Source organism: Lactuca sativa, chromosome 4, assembly GCF_002870075.4.
Source record: "Lactuca sativa cultivar Salinas chromosome 4, Lsat_Salinas_v11, whole genome shotgun sequence".
NCBI lineage: Eukaryota > Viridiplantae > Streptophyta > Magnoliopsida > Asterales > Asteraceae > Lactuca > Lactuca sativa.
The window spans coordinates 150,709,717-150,733,545 of record NC_056626.2 but is presented as its reverse complement, the minus strand read 5'-3'; positions in this window follow the sequence as shown (position 1 = coordinate 150,733,545).

The window sequence follows — 23,829 nt, the reverse complement described above, 5'->3', positions numbered from 1 at the left end:
TTGAAAAATCACTATGATTCGAAAGTACGAAGTATATACTCGATTATATTTTATAAATGATTTCATTTTATAATGACATTTTGAATCATGAAAATACATATAAACAAACTTTCTATATTAAGTACCTAACTGAATTGATGATTATAGGATTTAACAAAAAGTTATTCAATAAAAACTTGATTTTTATAGCAACTTACGAGATTACTGAAAAATGGAACTATTGAACAATAAATTTTCTGGATAACGTTTTATTTTTATTATTTAATATTTATTTAACAAAATGAAATTATTGGCAAATAAAGAAATGAGTTTAATTAAAATGTCTTCATCCCACATTAATCGTGAAAGTAAACAAGATAATGTATTCTCCTCTATAAATAGGAAAGATTGTGAAATATTTTAAAGGGACTAAGCCATGAGATCTTCCTTGCATCTAACTTTGTAGGACGTTGAGTGTATTCTTTGGTGAGATTGTCTTTGTCAAGTGACCAATTAAATTTCAGAATTTCGAAAATGATTTTGGACCGTATCTTTTAGATTTGGATTGAGTTTAATAAGGATCCGAGTGTCTTCTGGTTGAGTTAGGCAAACTCACTTCCGTTGGAGGTCGAGTTTAAGTAACATGCCGAGTATTTGGTTGTGTTAACCAAGTTTTACAACCTTGTATGTAATACAATTTAAAGTTTTAACCTTATAAAAGACGTCACTATTATCATATGTTCTACATAATTATGGTAATATTTATGATACAAAACATTTTTTTTACTATTTAAGATAAAAAGTTGTCTCTATTATCATATGTTGTACACAATGATAAAATTTAAGATAGATAAAAAGATGTCTCTATTATCGTATTTTCTACATAATGATAATATTTAATATAAACTTTTTAATTTAATATGAAATTATTATTTAATAGATAACAATAACAATTTATTTATTTTAAATTTTTTTTTTTATTTTAATCATATAACTTTGTATATGCAAAACAACTTCAAGTTCCAACCTTATCTCTTATAATATAGTTCAACATAATAACAATACTAAAAATGGTTTTTTATATTTTTTATGAAATTATTATTTAATTGTTAATAAAAATGATTTAGTAATTTTTAATATAAAATATTTTTTTATATCCAACGCAACGCGCGAGCATTCGCCTAGTAGATCTTATATTGGTTCGTAGCATTAAATCCTTTTTTTGTTCATTTAAACAACGACCTCATTTTCATTTATCCAAAATTTGAATTGAAGAGTTTTTACGAAGTTTTTAAACCCTATATTGTGACATCCCCAATTTTCACAGTCTGAAAGTCCTTTTATTTATGATTATTTTAAAACAGAGTAAGTACGGAATTTGACCCATAACAAGTATTTCCAAAGAAATGTTTTTCATTGATTATAAAACTTGGGATGTCATAACTGATACAAAAGAAAAGCATAAACATAGTCATTACATGCATTATATTAACTTATAGTACCATTGGCCTAACCCCTCGAATCTCTCAATGGATTGTACCTTCGTATTACTACATGTGATACAAAGAAACTAAGTGAGTCAGGCTTGGGAGCCTGGTGAGCACATAAGGTTTTCAAACCACATGTAAGTTCCTAAAAACCATGTTAGTTTTTTAAACTTTTAAAATACATCATAAAAACATAAGACTAGAAAATATTGTTTTCAAACCAAATCCATAGAAATCATTATATCAAGATAATCTCTCAATACATAAATCAGCAAGATGGTGTGTACTATCACGCCTTCACTTTGTCCTAATCATCTGAAGTACCTGAAAACATTGACATCAACAATTTTAAGCCAAATCTTATGAATTTCCCCAAAAATAACCCACACGACAATACTTATACAATGCATGCACACCAGACCCACAACATAAGACTACAGTGCCCCCGAGCCCAAAACACAAGACTATAGTGCCCCCAATCCCACAACATAAGACTGGATTGCTCCCGGGTTTGTTGGCATAATCCACAAAGTAGTATCGCCTCAACCGAACCACACTATGTCGACATATGAAAACAGATAATGAATAACTATCAAATACATGTAATCATAAATATAGACCACTCATACATGAATAACCCTAAACCTTCTAGTAGTGACCTTACATTAAATTTGTATATGAACCAATATATTTTGAAATTAGTTAAGTGTGATTAGTTTAATATGTCTTAAATTTGGGTAGTTAGTAGAGTCTAGTTATCTTCAATCAAAAATAAAAGAAAGTCGAGGGGCATGAAGTCTTAACTGGTAAAAATGTTGAATATTAGCCGATTTCTTCCCTATTTGATAAGAATAATGTTTTGAGTTTGAATTTTCTGCTGTAATTGATTAGAATCATTCTTTGATCTCTTAAAAAGAATAATGGATTATAATTTCATGTTTTTAGAAAGAGTTTGAGTGTGAATAATATTAAAGAGATCAAGCTACAATCACTCATTTGGGGCTTAGGAAGGTAATATCTCTAATCATCTTCTTCATTGGTAGTAATCTAGAGTTTTGGAATCTAATGAGTTTTAAATTTTTTGGTAATTTTGAATTTATATTGGTTTGTAGTATTAAATCCATTCTTTGTTCATTAAAACAACGAACTCATTTTCATTTATCCTCATTTTGAATATAAGAGTTTTCAAGAAGTTTTTAAACCCTATATTATGACATCCCCAATTTTCATAGTCCGAAAAGACCTTTTAGTTATGATTATTTAAAACAGAGTAAGTACGGAATTTGACCCATAACAAGTATTTCTGAAGAAATGTTTTTCATTGATTATTAAAACTTGGGATGTCATAACTGATACAAAATATAAGCATAAACATAGTCATTACAAGCATTACATTAACTTATAGTATTATTGGCCTAACTCCTCAAATATCTTTGTGGATTATACCTTCGTACTACTACCTGTATTACAAAGAAACTAGGTGGGTCAGGCTTGGGATCCTGGTGAGCACATAGGGTTTTCAAACCACATGTAAGATCCCGAAAACTCTGATAGTTTTTTTCATTTTTAAAATACATTTTCATAAAAACATAAGACTATCAAATATTGTTTTCAAACCAAATCTATAGAAATCATTGTATCAAGATAATCTCTCAATAAATAAATCAACAGGATGATGTGTACGATCACACCTTCACCTTGTCCTGATCATCTGAAGCATCTGAAAACATTGACATCAAAAATTTTAAGCCAAATCTTAGCGAGTTCCCTGAAAATAACCCACATGATAATACATATACAATACATGCACACCACGCCCACAACATAAGACTACAGTGCCCCCGAGCCCCCAACATAAGACTAGATTCCCCCCCCCCCCCCTCTTCCCAGGCCCTCAGCTCATGATTGGCTTGCTCCCAATCCCACAACATAAGACTAGATTGCCCCTCCTAGCTCTCATCTTATGACTGGATTGCTCCCAGTTTTGTTGGCTTAATCCACAAAGTAGTATCGCCTCAACCAAACCACACTATGTCAACATATGCAAACAAATAATGTATAACCATCAAATACATGTAATTATACAGATATACCAATCATACATGAATAACCCTCAACTTCTTAGTACTAACCATACCTAAAATTTGTATATAAACCAATATGTTTTGAAATTAATTAAATGTGGTTAGCTTAATATGTTTTAAGTTTGGTTAGTTAGTAGAGTCTATTTATCTTCGATCAAAAAGGTTACATTGTTGCATGAGTTACATGTTTCCAAATAAATTATAATACGATGACAAAATGAGTTTTTAACTGGCGCCTTAGTGTCCCGTCCTCAAAAGTTGGTGATTACCTGTAATACTGATTCCCTGAGAATACAAGTTGTTTTGAAAAAGTGTCAACAATTAAGTTGGTGAGTTCATAAGCATTTTGTATGAGAAAATGTATGCCTTTACGTGTAAAGTAATAGTGTTTTTTTCTAGAAAATCCGACATTTTCCATAAAACGAGTTGTAAGCCGTTGTTCGTAAAATGATAGTGTTTGTTTCAAAAAATCCGATATTTTTTATAAAATGTGTTGTACTATCAAATGTTCCAAGACCGAAATGTATAAGTATTTTCCAAACTTAAGATATTGTATGTAGTTTTATACGTATATAAAACCATTTAAGTGTTTGTTAGCCCCGTAAACCATATGTATTGTTAATACCCCATGTGAGTTATTATCACCATGCTAGTGACCTAGTACGCCTACAACGATGTTCTTCAAGCGTCGGAACGTTATGACATTTTTCACCGCAGATCTGTCAGTCTAACTGTAGCTAACAGTTTAGGTGCAGGATTGTCAGTCCAGTACAGATCTATACAAAATTATCACGCTCTCCCTATAAGAGATTTTGGTTATAATTACATGACTTCAATGTAGTACTTTACAAGTACTGTGAAGCCAAATGTCTCACAAATTTATTCATTAACAGGTTTACGTAATATGAAATACTATTGAGTATTTGAGATATTGAAACTAATTTGGCATATTTGGTTATTTAGGGAAGCCTTTTTAGGGTTAATCATTTTATGATTCCCTACGATGCCTTTACAGTAGAAGTTCTTAATCGAGCTCTTCTAAGGCATTGGTTTTATATTAGGCATAGATTTTATATTTATGGCATAGATTTATTGTTCCCTATAAATAATCATTAGGTTAACTTTTGGTGTAAGCTTTTAACCAGATTAGGGTTTTCTCTCTACGTTCACCTCATAATCAATACAGGAAAAACCTTTATCAGATTACTTACATATGTTGGTGATTGATTCTTTATTGTTCTTGATATTTCGCATTTGTTATCTCATATTTTGTAACGACCCAATTTTCATGACCAAAAATTTCGTTTTAAAAGAACATTACTTTTAGAAAATATAAAAGGCTAAAACATTGTCTGATCAGAATATCACACCAGTGAATCATGACTAAAAGCCAATTCATACATTCAATTAAAATATCAGAGTACAAATCCCAGAAAAGCTCGTGAATGCGGAAACCGGAGAGTGTGTGCGTGACGTGCCGCTACCGCGCCGGCTCCTTTCCCCTAGCTGAGGAGATACCTGAAACCAAAACTGAAAACTGTAAGCACAAAGCTTAGTGAGTTCCCCCATAATACCACATACCATGCAACAAGTAACAACCACTATTCAGCTAGGAGTTACGGGCCTTGCCCACACTCGGGAAGATACGGGCCCTGCCCACACTTCGCTAGCCGGGAGATACGGGCCTCGCCCACACTCGTGAAGATACGGGCCCTGCCCACACTTCGCTATCTGGGAGATACGGGCCTAGCCCACACTCCGACCTTGGCGAGATACGGGCCCTGCCCACACTTAACCACTAACCCATAACATACAAGTATCACGCAGACAACAAGTATAAGCAATACTATCTTATTAACACATATACCGTACTTAACTACAACAGAGATACGGGCTCGGCCCACACTCTGGTACTAGCATCTCGTCTACACGGGTCGGCCTTGGTGCCCTAGACCCGTTCCTACTGAGAAGGAAACTCACCTCGAAATAGCTGCTGGTCTGCGTGGGAACTGATCACCTACTACTGCTGCTGCTGCTCCGGAAACCCTCCGGCTGCAATTCCCACAATATACTCAATCAAACACTGCTCACTGACCTTTGGGTAAAATGACCATTTTACCCCTGACCTTGCCCCAAGTCAAAGTCAGAGTCAACTTTCAGTTGACCTCGACTCGCCGAGTTGGCTTTCCGACTCGCCGAGTCCCTACGCAAACGACTGCCCTGAATCCCGATCCTACCCGTCGAGTTAGGCGACGACTCGATGGGTTCGCCTTCAAGACCAATACTCAAGTCCTTCATCCTACTCGCCGAGTTGTATGAACAACTCGTCGAGTCCATCTTCATCCAAGAACACCCATGCTAAGACTCGCCGAGTTGTATGAACAACTCGTCGAGTCTGTTCTTGATCTAAGGAGATTGCCTTGAACTCGCCGAGTCAGGGCATTGACTCGCCGAGTACCTCCATAGATGGGTTAAGCTTCCGACTCACTGAGTCACACCCTGTGACTCACTGCTCACTCGACACTACGGAAAGGGGACAAACTCGAAGACTCGCGAGCAGACTCGCCGAGTCACATGAACGACTCGCCGAGTCGCTGCCATGCACTCCAAAAATATACCGATTTGCTCGATTCCAGTCCATGCCATTCATAGATCTGGACTCCTAGGACACGAATCACACGTAAAGTTTCCAACTTTACGTGTGGATATTCACCAATATGGATTATAGGGCTCAAAATATCTCAAAAGGGTAGATCTAGGGCTAACAAGCCACATGGGGCCAAAAAGCTAACAGATCTGAGCTCCTGGAGCTCAATCTTGCATAGATCCAAAGGCCAAACGCCTTATAACGACATATAATGCACATACAAACTTGGGGAAATGACCAAGAAGGACCCAAATGAAGTTTTAAGCATAAAATCAAGGGGAAAACGGGTTATACCTCAAAGGAACTGCTGGAAGGACACAAATAATGCTTGGATGGCTTCCTATCTTCTGGATCTACTTCCTTCCTTCCTTCAAAGCCTTCAAAAATACACAACAAAACTTCAATCTTCAAAGAACAAGCACAAACGAGGGTTGGGGAGCTCTGGGGAGAGAATGGGGGCTGGCCTTGGGCAGATAAGCTGCTTAAATAGGGTGCAAACCCCTGAAACTTAGGGTTTCATCCAACAGCTGTGACTCGCCGAGTCCAGGATATGGACTCGCCGAGTCAGCAACTTAAACGTGTCCCGGGTCCCGCATCCACTCGGCGAGTCGGACCTATGAATCGCCGAGTCCAAGGCTAAAAGAAAGGAAATACTCAAATAACATTTACGTACCAGGAACCGGGTGCTACAAATCTCCCCCACTTACTTTAGACTTCGTCCTCGAAGTCTGCTGCTCGATCCTGAAACAGCTCGGGATAATGCTCCATCATCTCATCAACCGGCTCCCAAGTCCACTCCGAACCCTTGCGGTGCTGCCATTGCACCTTCACCAGCTCCACCCTCTTGTTCCTCAAATCCTTCGACTTCCTGTCGAGGATTGCGACTGGGCGCTCAATGAAGTTCAGGCTGTCATCCACCTGAATATCCTCCAAAGGAACTACTGCAGAATCGTCCACGAGGCACTTTCGCAACTGCGAAACATGGAAAGTGTTGTGGATCTGGCTAAGCTCGGCTGGCAGATCCAGCCTATATGCTACCTTGCCCACCCGGGCTAAGACCCTGAACGGTCCGATAAATCGCGGGCCCAACTTGCCCCGCTTCCTGAATCGGATGACGCCTTTCCACGGCGACACCTTCAGGAGGACCATATCCCCGACCTGGAACTCTAAATCGGATCGACGCTTGTCGGCATAACTTTTCTGCCGACTCTGAGCAGTCTGAAGCCTGCTCCGGACCTGCTGGATCCTCTCAGTCGTCTTGAGCACCACTTCGGTGCTTCCCATGACTCTCTGGCCAACCTCACCCCAGCATATTGGGGTCCTACACCTCCGTCCGTACAACATCTCGAAGGGAGGACGGTCGATACTCGCGTGATAGCTGTTGTTGTAGGAGAACTCGGCCAGGGGAAGATAGGTATCCCAGCTACCACCGAAATCTAGCACACACGCCCGCAGCATATCCTCTAGAGTCTGGATGGTCCGCTCGCTCTGCCCATCCGTCTGCGGGTGAAAGGCAGTGCTAAAATGCAGACGAGTGCCCAACTCGTCATGGAATCTCTTCCAAAACCTGGAAGTGAAACACACATCCCTGTCCGAGATCACCGATACTGGCACCCCATGCCGTGCCACAATCTCCCTGATATAGATGTCGGCCAATTTCTCGGCCGATATGCTCTCCTGAATCGGAATAAAGTGAGCACTCTTGGTCAATCTATCCACGATGACCCAAATCGAATCCACTCCACGTGCGGTCCTGGGAAGCTTCGTGATAAAATCCATCGTGATATCTTCCCATTTCCACAGTGGAATATCCAACGGCTGCATCTTGCCATGCGGTCTCTGATGTTCGGCCTTGACCTTCCTGCAGGTCAAACATCGCTTGACATACCATGCCACATCCCGCTTCATGTAGGGCCACCAATAGTCTAGACGAAGATCCCTATACATCTTCGTCGCTCCGGGATGAATAGAGAATCGGGACTTGTGCGCCTCCTCCATCAAAATCTGGCGCACGCCTCCGCGATACGGCACCCACACCCTATGGTGTAGTGTCAATAACCCTCGGCTATCATAATCGAAGGAGGAAACCTGACCTACTACACGCTCGCTCTTCCGATGCTCCTCCTTGATAGCCTCCTGTTGAGCCTCCCGAATCTGCTCCAACAGGGGAGTCACCACGGTCATCCGCATGCAAACGTCCCTGATCGGTGCCGCCTTGCGGCTAAGCGCATCGGCCACCACATTGGCCTTTCCCGGATGGTAAAGGATCTCGCAATCATAATCCTTCACCACATCCAACCACCGACGCTGCCTCATGTTCAGATTCGGCTGATCCATGAGGTACCTCAAGCTCTTGTGGTCCATGTAGATGGTACACCGAACCCCATAGAGGTAATGTCGCCAAATCTTGAGGGCAAATACCACCGCCCCCAACTCCAAATCGTGCATCGGGTAGTTCGCCTCGTGAGGCTTGAGCTGCCTCGAAGCGTAAGCAATGACATGCCCCCTTTGCATCAGCACCGCGCCCAACCCAGAAATGGACGCATCACAATAAACCACAAAATCCTCTACGCCCTCTGGCAGGGCTAAGATCGGCGCCTCACACAATCTCTGTCTCAGCGTCTCAAATGCAGCCTGCTGCTCGGGTCCCCACCGAAAGACCGCGGCTTTCCTTGTCAGCCGCGTCAGGGGCACGGCTATCTTGGAGAAATCCTGAATAAATCTCCGATAGTAGCCTGCCAATCCCAGGAAACTCCGAATCTCAGATGGAGACTTCGGAACCTCCCATCTCATCACGGCCTCGACCTTGGCCGGATCGACCAGAATCCCGTTCTGGTTGACGAGGTGTCCCAGAAATTGCACCTCGCGCAACCAAAACTCACACTTGGAGAACTTGGCATACAAGCTCTCCCTCCTCAGGGTCTCTAACACCTCTCTCAGATGCTCCTCATGTTCCTCCCGGGTCTTGGAATAAACCAAGATATCGTCGATAAAGACTATCACAGACCGGTCCAGCATCGGTCTGCATACACGGTTCATGAGGTCCATGAACGCGGCAGGAGCATTGGTGAGCCCAAACGGCATCACCACGAACTCATAATGGCCATAGCGCATCCGAAACGCGGTCTTCTGCATATCCTCCTCCCTGACCCTCATCTGATGATAACCCGAACGCAAATCAATCTTGGAGAACCAAGATGCGCCCTGAAGCTGGTCAAAGAGGTCATCAATCCTCGGAAGCGGGTAACGGTTCTTCACCGTTACCTTGTTCAGCTCCCGATAATCTATACACATCCGATGCGACCCGTCCTTCTTCTTCACAAACAGAATCGGGGCTCCCCAGGGTGAACTGCTCGGACGAATGAACCCCTTGTCTAGCAACTCCTGCAGCTGCGTAGACAACTCCTGCATCTCGGGAGGAGCCAACCGATACGGCGCTTTGGCTATCGGAGCCGCACCAGGAACAAGGTCGATCCTGAACTCCACTTGTCGCTCCGGAGGTATCCCAGGAAGCTCCTCTGGGAAGACGTCTACAAAGTCCCGAACCACCGGAACCTCGCTCATCGATGCATTACCCGCCTTTCGGGTATCCATCACATACGCGACATAACCTGCGCATCCCTGCTGGAGATAGCGCCTAGCCCTCGCTGCTGAACATACAGCGGGTCCACACTGCGGCCTTTCTCCATGAATCACCAACTCTCCCCCACTTGGGGTCCTGACCCGCACTAGCTGCTGCGCGCAATCTATCACCACCCCATTAGGGCTCAACCAATCCATGCCAATAATCACCTTGTTCCCACGCAACGGTATGGGAACCAAGTCTACCAAGTAACGCTCCTCGAACAACCGCAGAACGCAATCTCGGAATACCATCGATGCTCGCACCGAACGATCATCAGCAATCTCTACTTCTAAAGGACAATCTAACTCTCCTGAAGCCTCATGAAACCTCTTGCTAAGCGCAAGAGAAACAAACGATCGGGATGCACCCGAATCAAACAATACCTGAACTGGGATGCCGTTCACATGGAACGATCCTAAAGCATACAGAGCACATATCAATATCATAACATCATAAAAATAAGACAGAAGGAAAGAATCATACCCGTCACCACATCGGGTGCGGCGCGTGCCTCCTCGGTAGTCAACTGAAATGCCCGGCTTCTCACCACTGGAGCCTCTGCCTTGCCCTGCCGACCATCCGTGATCCGCAGGGTCGCTGGAGCTGGCGCCTTCACTGGCGCTGAAACTGTCAACTGGGGGCAATTGGCCTTCTTGTGGCCCCTCTGATTGTAGTGAAAACACAGCAACTCTGATGTCTGAATAGCTGAAACTGGAGCAGTACAATCCCTGCTAAAGTGCCCTGCCTTGCCGCACTTGTAGCAGCCTACTGAACCCATCCTACATGCCCCCACATGCGACCTGCCGCATTTCCCGCAGCGGCTCGGTCCTGACTGACCTTTCGGCCTACCATCTGATCCCTTGGGCTTCTTCCCCGAAGCCCCTCCTGCCTGACCCTCCTCTAGCTTCCGTTTCCGGATGTGCTCCAAATCTATCTCCCTCTCCCTTGCCCTGGCAATCATGGAGTCCAGGGTAGGGCAAGCCGAAAAGCTAACATGCTCCCGGATGTCAGCTCGTAGCATATCATGGTAATGAGTCCTCCTCATGTCCTCGTCACCGGCATACTGGGGCACCAACAAAGCCCTCTCCCTGAACTTGGCGGTGATCTCCGCCACAGTCTCCGTCGTCTGCCTCATGTCAAGAAACTCCCTGGCCAGCTGCTGAAGCTCGACCGCCGGCGCGAACTCTGCCCTGAACCTGGTCACAAAGTCCGACCAGGTCATAGCCTCGATAGCTGAGGCTCCCAACGAGTCACCCACTGACTCCCACCAATCCCGGGCTCGGTCCCGTAGACATCCCGCTGCATACCTCACCTTTGACCCCTCGGGGCAGAAGCTGGTCAACTGGGCAGACTCGATGTCTGCAATCCATCGCCTGGCAACAATGGGGTCTTTCACCCCATGGAAATCCGGCGCACCGCTGCCCCTGAAGTCCTTGAAGGACAGCGTGCGAGATCCTGACTGGCTAGATGCCATATCACTCCTGAATGTCCGAAGGCGATCCTCCATCAACTCCATGATCCCTTCCTTGATCGACCCAAAGATAATGGGAGTCGACTCAAGGATACCCCTGGTGATCTCTGACGCGATGAACTCGCGTAGCCTCTCATCAATTGGCTCGGAACCTGATCCCGAACCTAACCCCTCTCCTGAGCCACCATCTACCGGCCTCGATCGGAGTACCACCATTCTGCAATACATCATAACAATCATTAGTGATACTGATACTCCCTGAGGGATCACATCTACTTACAAGTTCCCTGGTCTTATCTTGGCCATCCTTGGTTCGGGTACAGATCCTCTGCTTTCAGTAGTACGGGCCCATACTACCTTCCACATCTATCCGTACCTTCTTCAAGGATTGCCTCGACTCCACCAGATCCCTTTCACTATCGCTGATCACTGCTATACTCATCCTAGGCTTGCCCTAGGGAAATCTCTAGTTCCACTCTAACCAGTCCTCAGCTGCTACAGGCCTCCTTGTAATGCCAGTTAGCCATTACCCGAATACCATCACATGTGACGAGGCCCAAATAATTCTTCGAGTATCCGACTCGTCCCTACAACGGTTGGACTCAAACAAGAGCTGCGCAGTAGGATCAAATCCGGCACTCTAAGATTATTCAACCCTGGTCACACGTGGCGTGACGCATTCGCCTAATGGCTAACTCCCATTATTCAGAGCCCCACGAAGCACAAAGCAAGCAACATTCAGATAAAGGGTAACAATCTCAACTAACTCCATCAACTTCAGGAACTGAGCTAGCATAAAGTGCTAAGCTCATACTACCAGGCATAACCTAATCAGGCTATCCTACTTACTGTCTACCCGAAACTAGCATGCAATTTTCATACAACTAGAACACAAATAGTAGGCACATAAGGTATCACTCCTAGATCCTTAGTCCTATTCTAGCATGCTGTTCTACGAAAGCTGATAAACATAACATAAACTTGTATGGGTACTTTGGGGAATACTTACTCGAGCTCGGCCGGTCGCGCACATCACACACACTTCGTTCTTTCTCAAAATTCTTTTCTCAATTTTCAAAAACATTTTCTTTCAGAAAATCTTTTAATCCCTCGATTTGAGTTCAGACACCCCCGAAGGTGTGTCCGAATCCCTCAAACCAGGGCTCTGATACCAACTTGTAACGACCCAATTTTCATGACCAAAAATTTCGTTTTAAAAGAACATTACTTTTAGAAAATATAAAAGGCTAAAACATTGTCTGATCAGAATATCACACCAGTGAATCATGACTAAAAGCCAATTCATACATTCAATTAAAATATCAGAGTACAAATCCCAGAAAAGCTCGTGAATGCGGAAACCGGAGAGTGTGTGCGTGACGTGCCGCTACCGCGCCGGCTCCTTTCCCCTAGCTGAGGAGATACCTGAAACCAAAACTGAAAACTGTAAGCACAAAGCTTAGTGAGTTCCCCCATAATACCACATACCATGCAACAAGTAACAACCACTATTCAGCTAGGAGTTACGGGCCTTGCCCACACTCGGGAAGATACGGGCCCTGCCCACACTTCGCTAGCCGGGAGATACGGGCCTCGCCCACACTCGTGAAGATACGGGCCCTGCCCACACTTCGCTATCTGGGAGATACGAGCCTAGCCCACACTCCGACCTTGGCGAGATACGGGCCCTGCCCACACTCAACCACTAACCCATAACATACAAGTATCACGCAGACAACAAGTATAAGCAATACTATCTTATTAACACATATACCGTACTTAACTACAACAGAAATACGGGCTCGACCCACACTCTGGTACTAGCATCTCGTCTACACGGGTCGGCCTTGGTGCCCTAGACCCGTTCCTACTGAGAAGGAAACTCACCTCGAAATAGCTGCTGGTCTGCGTGGGAACTGATCACCTACTACTGCTGCTGCTGCTCCGGAAACCCTCCGGCTGCAATTCCCACAATATACTCAATCAAACACTGCTCACTGACCTTTGGGTAAAATGACCATTTTACCCCTGACCTTGCCCCAAGTCAAAGTCAGAGTCAACTTTCAGTTGACCTCGACTCGCCGAGTTGGCTTTCCGACTCGCCGAGTCCCTACGCAAACGACTGCCCTGAATCCCGATCCTACCCGTCGAGTTAGGCGACGACTCGACGGGTTCGCCTTCAAGACCAATACTCAAGTCCTTCATCCTACTCGCCGAGTTGTATGAACAACTCGTCGAGTCCATCTTCATCCAAGAACACCCATGCTAAGACTCGCCGAGTTGTATGAACAACTCGTCGAGTCTGTTCTTGATCTAAGGAGATTGCCTTGAACTCGCCGAGTCAGGGCATTGACTCGCCGAGTACCTCCATAGATGGGTTAAGCTTCCGACTCACTGAGTCACACCCTGTGACTCACTGCTCACTCGACACTACGGAAAGGGGACAAACTCGAAGACTCGCGAGCAGACTCGCCGAGTCACATGAACGACTCGCCGAGTCGCTGCCATGCACTCCAAAAATATACCGATTTGCTCGATTCCAGTCCATGCCATTCATAGATCTGGACTCCTAGGACACGAATCACACGTAAAGTTTCCAACTTTACGTGTGGATATTCACCAATATGGATTATAGGGCTCAAAATGTCTCAAAAGGGTAGATCTAGGGCTAACAAGCCACATGGGGCCAAAAAGCTAACAGATCTGAGCTCCTGGAGCTCAATCTTGCATAGATCCAAAGGCCAAACGCCTTATAACGACATATAATGCACATACAAACTTGGGGCAATGACCAAGAAGGACCCAAATGAAGTTTTAAGCATAAAATCAAGGGGAAAACGGGTTATACCTCAAAGGAACTGCTGGAAGGACACAAATAATGCTTGGATGGCTTCCTATCTTCTGGATCTACTTCCTTCCTTCCTTCAAAGCCTTCAAAAATACACAACAAAACTTCAATCTTCAAAGAACAAGCACAAACGAGGGTTGGGGAGCTCTGGGGAGAGAATGGGGGCTGGCCTTGGGCAGATAAGCTGCTTAAATAGGGTGCAAACCCCTGAAACTTAGGGTTTCATCCAACAGCTGTGACTCGCCGAGTCCAGGATATGGACTCGCCGAGTCAGCAACTTAAACGTGTCCCGGGTCCCGCATCCACTCGGCGAGTCGGACCTATGACTCGCCGAGTCCAAGGCTAAAAGAAAGGAAATACTCAAATAACATTTACGTACCAGGAACCGGGTGCTACATATTTATTCCTAACAAGTGGTATCAGAGCGGGTTCTTGTAGATCACAGCGATTTTTGCAAAAATCGATCTTGTTTATGGCGATATTTCATCATGAATCTCACCTTGTTCTTCAAGTTTTGTAAGTTTTCTGAAAAGAAAAAGTCTAATATCTCATTTTTATTGAAAAATGTTGTTCAGATCTGTTATCTTCTACTCAATATTTCATCTTATTTGTTCTTGAATCGTGTTATGGAAGAAATTTAGAAGAAAATTTTCGTGTTTACTTGAATTTTCGTGTTCAGGTCTACTTTATCCCTTTGAAAACCATCTCAAATCTGTTTTCTCTCACTAAAAACCCTTTCAGATTCATTTTTCTCTCTCTAGAATCTTATCAGATCTACTTTATCTCTCTTCATGTTCTATCATTTGTTGAAGATCTAATGGATAAAACGAGTTTATTGTTTGACTCCATTTTAGAACTTGGATTAAAGGTTACTACACCAATCTATGGTGTTAACAAAGTAACCATGTTTCAAATCAGTTGTCGATCTATGTTGAATGATATTCCTGAGTTGTATAATCTTCTTGTTGATAAGAAAATATCTAGATACTCATTTGTTAATTACCGTGAGTAAAGAGAGAATGAGAGAATAGTAGAATAATTTCGGATTATATATGAACATTTAGATTGGGAACATAAACAGATGTTGAAGATGAAAAGAGCTGAAAAAGAAAAAGAAGAAGTTCATGTTGTTCTTCAAGTTTCTGAAGAAAAAGTTACTCCAGATGTTCTTGTTGAGGGGGAGTCAAGTGTTTCAAGTTTTTCAGAAGCTTCACAATCCGAATTTAGTTGTTCTGAAGATGATTCTCAAAGCAAATATTTGGAAATCGTGAAAGTAAAGACATTTTGTTCTATTGGAACAACAACAGATGATTTATTGTGTTCTGATGATGTCTTTGAAGGATTGGTTCCCTACAGAAAGCCAATAATTCAAGATGTTCAGATTTATCAATCTCCTAAGGATTGTTTTCAAAAGTTTTCGAATGTTCAAATTTAGAAAGAAGAAAAAGTTGTTCAGATCCGAAATTTATTTCTAAAGCCTAAAAATTAGAAAATGAAGAAGAAGAGAAAGACCAAAAGTAAAATGAAGAAAGTTTGGATGCCCAAGGTACAAGTACCCAATGCTTGTGAAAGAGTTGAGAAAGTTGACGTCAAACATGTTCAAAGAATCTCTGATTCTCATTTTTCTTTAGTAAAAAATGTTAGAAGTTGGAAGGAAAAGAAAAGCGAATTCGGTTGGTTTAATGAAGTTTTTGGGAAAAAAATTTTTCCAACTAAGAAGCAGGTATTATTTTCAGAGGATGATAGATATTCTTCAAATATATGGGTTTGCAAGAAATGAACTTCAATGTTGAATATTAAATGGGTACCAAAAGTCCCATAAAAGTTTTGTCCTTTATTAAGTAATTAATAAATAAAATAAAGTTGATTTTTGTGTGAAAAGTGACATTTTCTGCATAAAGTATGTTGCCATCTAACACATTTCAGCAAAAAAAGGGGTACAAGTCGTCAGTTCACAGTATGCAGGGGTCAGATTCGCAATCTCTTAAAAATTGGGGTTAGTTTCGCATATTTGGTCATTCCTGAGTTTTTTGAAGCGAAGACAGTCCAAGACGCGAAAGTCGAGCGAAACTGGCGAAAGTCAAGAAGCTAAGGTCACAGAAGCTAAACTCAAGATTAAGAAGCGAAAGTCTCCATTAGAACCGAATGGAACCGAACGTTCGGTTGGGTTCGGTTGTGTAATCTACGGAACGAACCTGCAATTGGATTTGGAGCGAACCTGAGATTCGCCTTCGGTCTCTGATCAATTGAATTGGTTGGCAACGAACGTGGAGGATTAAGTTCGTGTCCTCATATGCATCTACAGTTTCATGTTTTGGGCTCCTTTCACAGCTAACAGATGCGAATGTTCATTCGTTCATTGCTATGTCGTTTGTTCTAGATTCACAGTTCTTGGCTCGGGAAGAATGAAATCAGTAACGGAAAAAGGTAAATGAAATATTCAGACACTAAAATCGGAATCGGGAGTTCATCTGTAAACGATAGTTCGTATTATTTTGGATCCAAAATCAGATCTTGAAGGTTCATTCGGAAATCGAATTAAATCCAAAATCGGAATTTCAAGGATTCACACGCGTAACTCAAATCTAAATCGGAAACGAACTTGAGGCTCGGAATTGACTTGCTAAACACGGATTTGGAAATCTCAAATCGGAATTTCACGCTTCGAAATCAGAAATCGATTCTGTTGTGTTAACGGTATCGTCTCGTGCTTGGCTAGAACACTGAAATCGGATTTTTTTTTTCTTTCAATTTTGACTTTCAAAGTCAAAAGACGTGCGTTTCATCCGTTCTAGTGAAGAAGAAAATTCAAGTTATATTCTTGGTCCCTACAACTTCAGCACTTTGACGGTTCCAGTCCCCAAATGTTCACAAACTTTACAGTTTCTACCCCCTTTGGAAGATGTTTTTAACTTCAGCGTTAAAAAGTAAAAAAGAAGAATATGAGTTATTTTTTCAAATTTTGCCCCCTGACTTTCAGCACTTCACAGATTTTACCCCATCTCCGAAATTCTTTTCAAATTTCTCGGATTTTTACTATTTTTATCCATTCTTTCCAAAATATTTTAGTTTCTAGTCTTTTCTTTGGTCTTATTTTTTTTAAACCCTTCTAAATAATTGCTTCTTTTCTATTTTTTTTTGTCTAAATTTAAAAATCGAAAAATACAAAATGATTTTTTGTTATTTTTCTGGTTTTAATTTTTGTGAATTGGGGTTATTCCAAAAGAATTTGTTTCATCATATCTGACGGGTTTTGAAGATTGTTAGTAATTCTTCTTAACTTTCCGGATTCTCTCCATGGTATTTGTTGAAGATTCAAGGGGGAGTGATGATTATTCAAGGGGGAGTTCGTATTTGGAAGATTATTCTTATTTCTCTCGCTTTTGAAGACCCCATGTGCTGATGAGTATCACAATTTAGGGGGAGAAATGCCAAGAAGATCGAAAATCGTGATCTTCATCAGTTTCAACATCTAGGGGGAGATTGTCGAGTATTTGAGATATTGAAACTGATTTGGCATATTTGGTTATTTAGGGAAGCCTTTTTAGGGTTAATCATTTTATGATTCCCTATGATGCCTTTACAGTAGAAGTTCTTAATCGAGCTCTTCTAAGACATTGATTTTTATATTAGGCATGGATTTTATATTTATGGCATATATTTATTGTTCCCTATAAATAATCATTAGGTTAACTTTTGGTGTAAGCTTTTGACCAGATTAGGGTTTTCTCTGTACGTTCATCTCATAATTGTTGGATAAGGTGTCTAAGTCAATAACTATATTTGGTATGTACTTGACCCGACCCGGCATGGTCCATTTGGGTTGCATGGCATCATGCATTTGGATAGACTAAATGAGAGAAATAGCACTTGTGGTTTATTAATATATTATAAGTTCTAATATATTAATAATATTATTTAATTAGTGTTGATCAAAAATTAATTTTGAATTAATTAAGTGATCAAAAGATGACTAATTAAATATATGGTCTGATTATGTCAATCATCCATAACTTGTATAGTGGGCTAAAAGGCTCCATGGATTATCAAGTTGGGTTAAACCCATAGGATGCTCCATGGGAGTTACAAACCCATGGGTCATGGAAATGAAGAGTTATGTCACATTAGGGTTTACATGGTGTAACCGTAGATGTGACACACTATATAAGGAACATGATACTCACCAAAATCGGCTACACTAAGAACAAGAGAGGGCAAGCTGACTTTTAGAAGTGTTATACATACTCTAAAGTTATTCCAAAGCATTTGGTGTTGTGTGAAGCATTTGAGGCATCACACTTAGGGTTCTAGGCTCTCAAGGTTTTCAAGGAATCAAATCAACTACAAGGTATATAATTATAGCCATCTTTTAGATTAAAAGTTTCCCATGTATGCTAGATAGGATTATGAACCATGGAAATCATATTTTGCATGTATTTTTGACAAACATAGATCCAAGGTTTTCTAGGGTTACATGTATACTTAGGGGTGTTAAAGCATAGGCTTGTTTGTTAATACTTGATGCAAAACAGTGTAAAAAAATCGATTTTTGAGTTGTCTGCACAGGGGACTCGACGAGTCCAAGTTAAAATGCAACCAACTCAGCGAGTCAGTTCGTGCACTCGACGAGTTGGCCAGGCAGGGTGCAGAATTTTGATTTTTGCTACTGGAAATGGACTAGAAACATTACCCTAAACTTTTTTGGTGTTGTAAAACTTGTTTTAGATAGTGTAATGGTTGTTCTAATCCATTTACAATGGCTAATATCAATTTTTTTTGATTTTATGTGCTCATATGTTCTTGAAACTTTGATATGAATATTCATGTTCTTATGAGGTTTTGATAGATCATAAGAATTACTTGTTTAAATGTTTAATTCATGATCTTTATGTGTTTTAATGGAGTCCATAACTTTTCCTCATGTTATGGATAACCAAAAGTCTCTTTCTGCTAAAAACCATTAAAAGAACACATAAGTTATAAAATGAAGAGTCTTCATTTTAATAACTCATAAGTTATGAATTTGAAAGGTTTTGTAAAGTTACAAAACTTGCCCTCAAGTTTTGGAACATGTAAAGTCACTTAATAAACTTTAGTTCCAACCCCTAGATTTTTAAAAGTTAAAAATCAACCCTTATATAACTCAATAATATATATATATATATATATATATATATATATATATATGTGTGTGTGTGTGTGTGTGTGTGTGTGTATAAGAGCAAGCCGTCTTACCATTAGTATGCCTCATTCACGATGCCGGTCTATAAAGGGGTATAAGGTTGCTGCCTATAAAATGGCAGCTTAATGGGTGTCCACTCTCACCCACCGCTTCCTTGATTGGTGGAGGGTCGTTAGCCGAACGTGTAGGACAAGGACTTATAAATTCTCATTAAAAGTATGATGAATATTATAAAGTATCTAAATGTTTTATTAAATTCCCAATCTTAGTTACTTTAGGAAAATGTGAATAAGGTGCTAATCCATGAAGTTACACATTACACTTTGTTTAAGTCGTTAGTGGACCGTGTGTGGTTAACCGACACACTAAACTGGACTTAACATGGTAGGTAAAGGGTGACTTAAAGTTTATTATAGGTCGGTGGAGCGCGTGTGGTTAACTGGCACATCGATTGAGTGATAAACTTTAAGGGTACCAAGTGATTTGCATGGTTACTTCACACCACATTTTGTGAACCTCGGTATCCCAGTCACAAAACTTGGAGGGCACACTCGAGATTGAAACATGCCTTTGAAAAGTTCATTGAATCTCAAAAGAATCTAGGAATTTCTAAGAACCAATTAAAACCTAATAATTTATATTTCGGTTTTTGGTGGAAATTGGTGAATCTTCATTCACCTACCTTTCAAATATGTTATAGATTAGATTACGGCTTACCTTTTCTAAGTTATCATATATTGTGATTGGATCCTAGCCTTAATATTACATTTGGGTGTTTTATTAAGGACTACCTTTATATCTAAACTAAACTTGTTATCTTTTTTTTTTCAGATGTCCTCCAAAAACACTGCTTCTGGCTCAAACCCTTCTGGCTCCTTTTCCTTCATGAACCTATGTGGGAGGGTTATCTTCGATGGTTCCAACTTTATGGATTTGATCCGGAACATTAGGATGGTGATTCGTTACGAGGACAAAGAATATATCGTCGATAAGGAGCTAAAGGAGATCGATGAGTCCACTGCTACTCCCCAGGAGATCGTTGACTTCCGGACTCATGAAAGAGATGCCACCAAAGTGGCATGCATCATGATGGCCACCATGACAGCTGAACTCCAGAAGTCCTATGAGGACTACTACCCTTTTGAGATGCACCAAGATATGATGGAAAGATACCATCAGAGTGCTCGTCAAGAGCAGTATGAAATAATCTCCTCCATGTAACAACCACGATGAAGGACGAAGATTCTGTCACGAGGCACATGCAGAAAATGCAAAGGTATGTGGATCGTTTTCTGAAGCTTAATGTGAACTTCCCCGAGGAGCTTGCAATAGATATCATTTTGCATTCTTTACCCTCGTATTATGATCAATTCCACATGACATACCACATGAATAAGGAAGAAGTCACACTCATAAAACTTCAAGGACTCCTAAAGACCGCATAAACAGGTCTTAAAGGTAATTCAGTTGTTAACTCTCCTACTCCTACTCCAAACTCCACTCCCGTCTTGGTAGAGGGAAGAAGAGGAAGTGCTCTTCGAAGGGTACCAAGACTAGGACCCTTGATGGCTCTTCTTCAAGTGGAACCAAGAAAGGTTTCGTCACTCCTTCTTCTGACCCAAAAGAGGCTGAATGCTTCTATTGCCATGAAAAGTCGCATTGGAAGCGGAACTGCCCAAAGTACCAGCAAGATGTGAAGGATGGAAAAGTTAAACCCAAGCATGCAGGTATTTACACTATTCTATCTAATAATTCACCCTATTCTAACTCTTGGGTCCTTGATAGCGGTTGTGGTATTCATATCTGTTCTAATTTGCAGGGACTAAGAAGAAGTGAGAATGTGGAGCATGGAAAGATAAACTTGATCATGGGGAATAGGAAAGCTTCACCTATCACCAAGATTGGAGTTTATTCTTTGTTGCTAAGTAGTGGGTTTACTTTAGATTTGAATAAATGTTGTTATTCGCCAGAATTGGCAAGAAAGATTGTTTCCTTTCATTCTTTGTACAAATAAGGGTTTACCTTTTCTTTTGATAAATAATTGGTGGAATAAATGCTTTCTTTAATAATGTTCTTTATTTTAAAGCATTACCTTGTGATGGTGTGTATGAAGCGATATCTGTTGTAGATAATCTAGGAAATAATGTGTTGTGTATTGATTCTTCTGATAATAATAACTTGGATAAAGCATCATTATGGCATTGTCGTCTTGGACATGTGAGCAAGAAACGCATAGGCCAACTCCAAAAGGATGGAGTCTTGGAGTCATTTGACCTAAAGTCAGATGATAGTTATGAATCATGCTTACTTGGAAAAATGACAAAATCACCCTCCACTGGTTCTTGTGCTAGGGTTGAAGGTTTGTTGGATCTAGTGCACACGGATGTGTGTGGACCCTTCAAATTTGCCACAAGGGATGCTAATTGTTATTATTTGACTTTTACTGATGACTATAGTAGATATGGATATGTCTATTTAATCAAGAATAAGTTAGAGACTTTTGAAAGGTTTAAAGAGTTTAAACAGGAAGTCGAGAATCAATTGGGCAGGAACATTAAGATGCTTTGATCCGATCGTGGAGGTGAGTATCTTAGTACAGAGTTCCTCGACTATCTTAAGGAATGTGGGATTATCTCACAATTGACACCTCCCAGGACACCACAACTTAATGGTATGGCCACAGCTTAATGGTGTTGCTGAGAGGCGCAATCGAACCTTGTTGGATATGGTTCATTCCATGATGAGTCGAGCTTTGCTACCAATCTCATTTTGGGGGTATGTCTTATAGACTGCCTCCCATATCTTTAATCTGGTCCCTACAAAGAAAGTTGCCAAAACTCCTCATGAGATATGGACTGGTAAAGTTCCCAAACTAGACCACATCAAGATTTGGGGTTGCGAGACTTTCGTGAGACGCGAGACTCATGATAAGCTCGAACTTCGAAGTGAGAGGTGTATTTTCATCGGCTACCCATAGAAATCCTTTGGTTACTTCTTCTACAGACCTAGTGACAATGTGGTCTTTGTAGCAAGGAGGGGTATCTTTCGAGAAAGAGAGTTCATAAGCCAAGGAAATATTTGGAGGCAAATTGAACTTGAAGAAATTCAAGAGTCAAGTGGTGATGGAACTTCAAACCCTAGCACTCAACCTGAGGAGGAAACTGCTATTGAGCCAATTGACAAGTCTGTACCTCAGAGGCATTCCACAAGGGTTAGGAATGCACCTAAGCACTGATGGGTTTTGGTCATAAGAACATCCTATGTGCTCATACAAATCCCTAATGCTTGGATCTAGGTTTCTCTATTGTACATGAAAGTTATCCAAGACTATAAACCCTAATTCTAGCATTCAAGTAATCATATTAACATGAGAATAGGTTTAAGATGTTACCTTGATTGTTATGTAGCAATAACAATCCAAAATCTCCTTGTATTGACTTTAGAAAGCTTAGAGTCACAATTGGCACTCCTCTAATGGTTCACAAACACCATAAGCAAGAGGATGAAGAGGAGAGAGGATGGAGGTTGCCCAAAAACGTCTACAAACCCTAGAGGAGTCTTCTCCGCGTTTTTGTGTCATAAAGGTTCTTTATATAGTGAGGCTATTAGGGTTATCTAACAAGGAAACCCTAATTTGGATGCTTAAGCCCTAAGCAACCCATAGACTCCTTTAGTTAAGGCCCTTGGACGATTTCCTTATGGGCTTCCCCATAGAATTCATCCACCCCTTAATACAAGACAATCCATGGCCCAAATTGCATTTATCTTATAATTATAATTCCAGTCCCTAAAGTTTAATTAATCTCTTTTAGTCACAAAACTAATTACCAATTAATTATTGACTAATATTAATTAAACAATATGATTTCTCCTTTAATATATTATTCCCATAATATATTAGTAAATCATATTTAATCCTTTCTCTCCATAATTCATCCTATCAAGTTGCTTTGGTGAAGGCAACCCAAAAGGACCATGCACCATCGGGTCAAGGACATACCAAAATAGTTATGGACTTAGACACTAATCCAACAGTCTCCCACTTGGATAAGTCTAATAACTATTATGCGTATGACTTCAGATCCTTTATCTGCAATCGTAGCTTTCCAAAGCCGCTGTCAACTCTGATCCTATCAGATACGCGTGTCCTTAGATAAGGGATAATATATTCCTCCATTCTAGATATCATATGAGATATGATTTCAAATCATTCTCTTTGTACTATATCTCGATTCCCGATTTATGACGACTGACTAATTGAACAAATCAAATTAGCCCTAGCCCGACCGAGCATTTACGTTTGTCATCACAAAATCATCGAGGGGCCCAAAGATATCGCTTTTATCCTACTTTGGATAAAAGGAACGGATAAACTTTGATACAATGCTTGCTTGTACTCACTCACCGAATCACACACAACAATATGTTTTATAACACCAAGTTACTAGTGCGTTTATATATTATCAATGTGCAACCGATTTGCAAGATACAACTCACACATCTCGG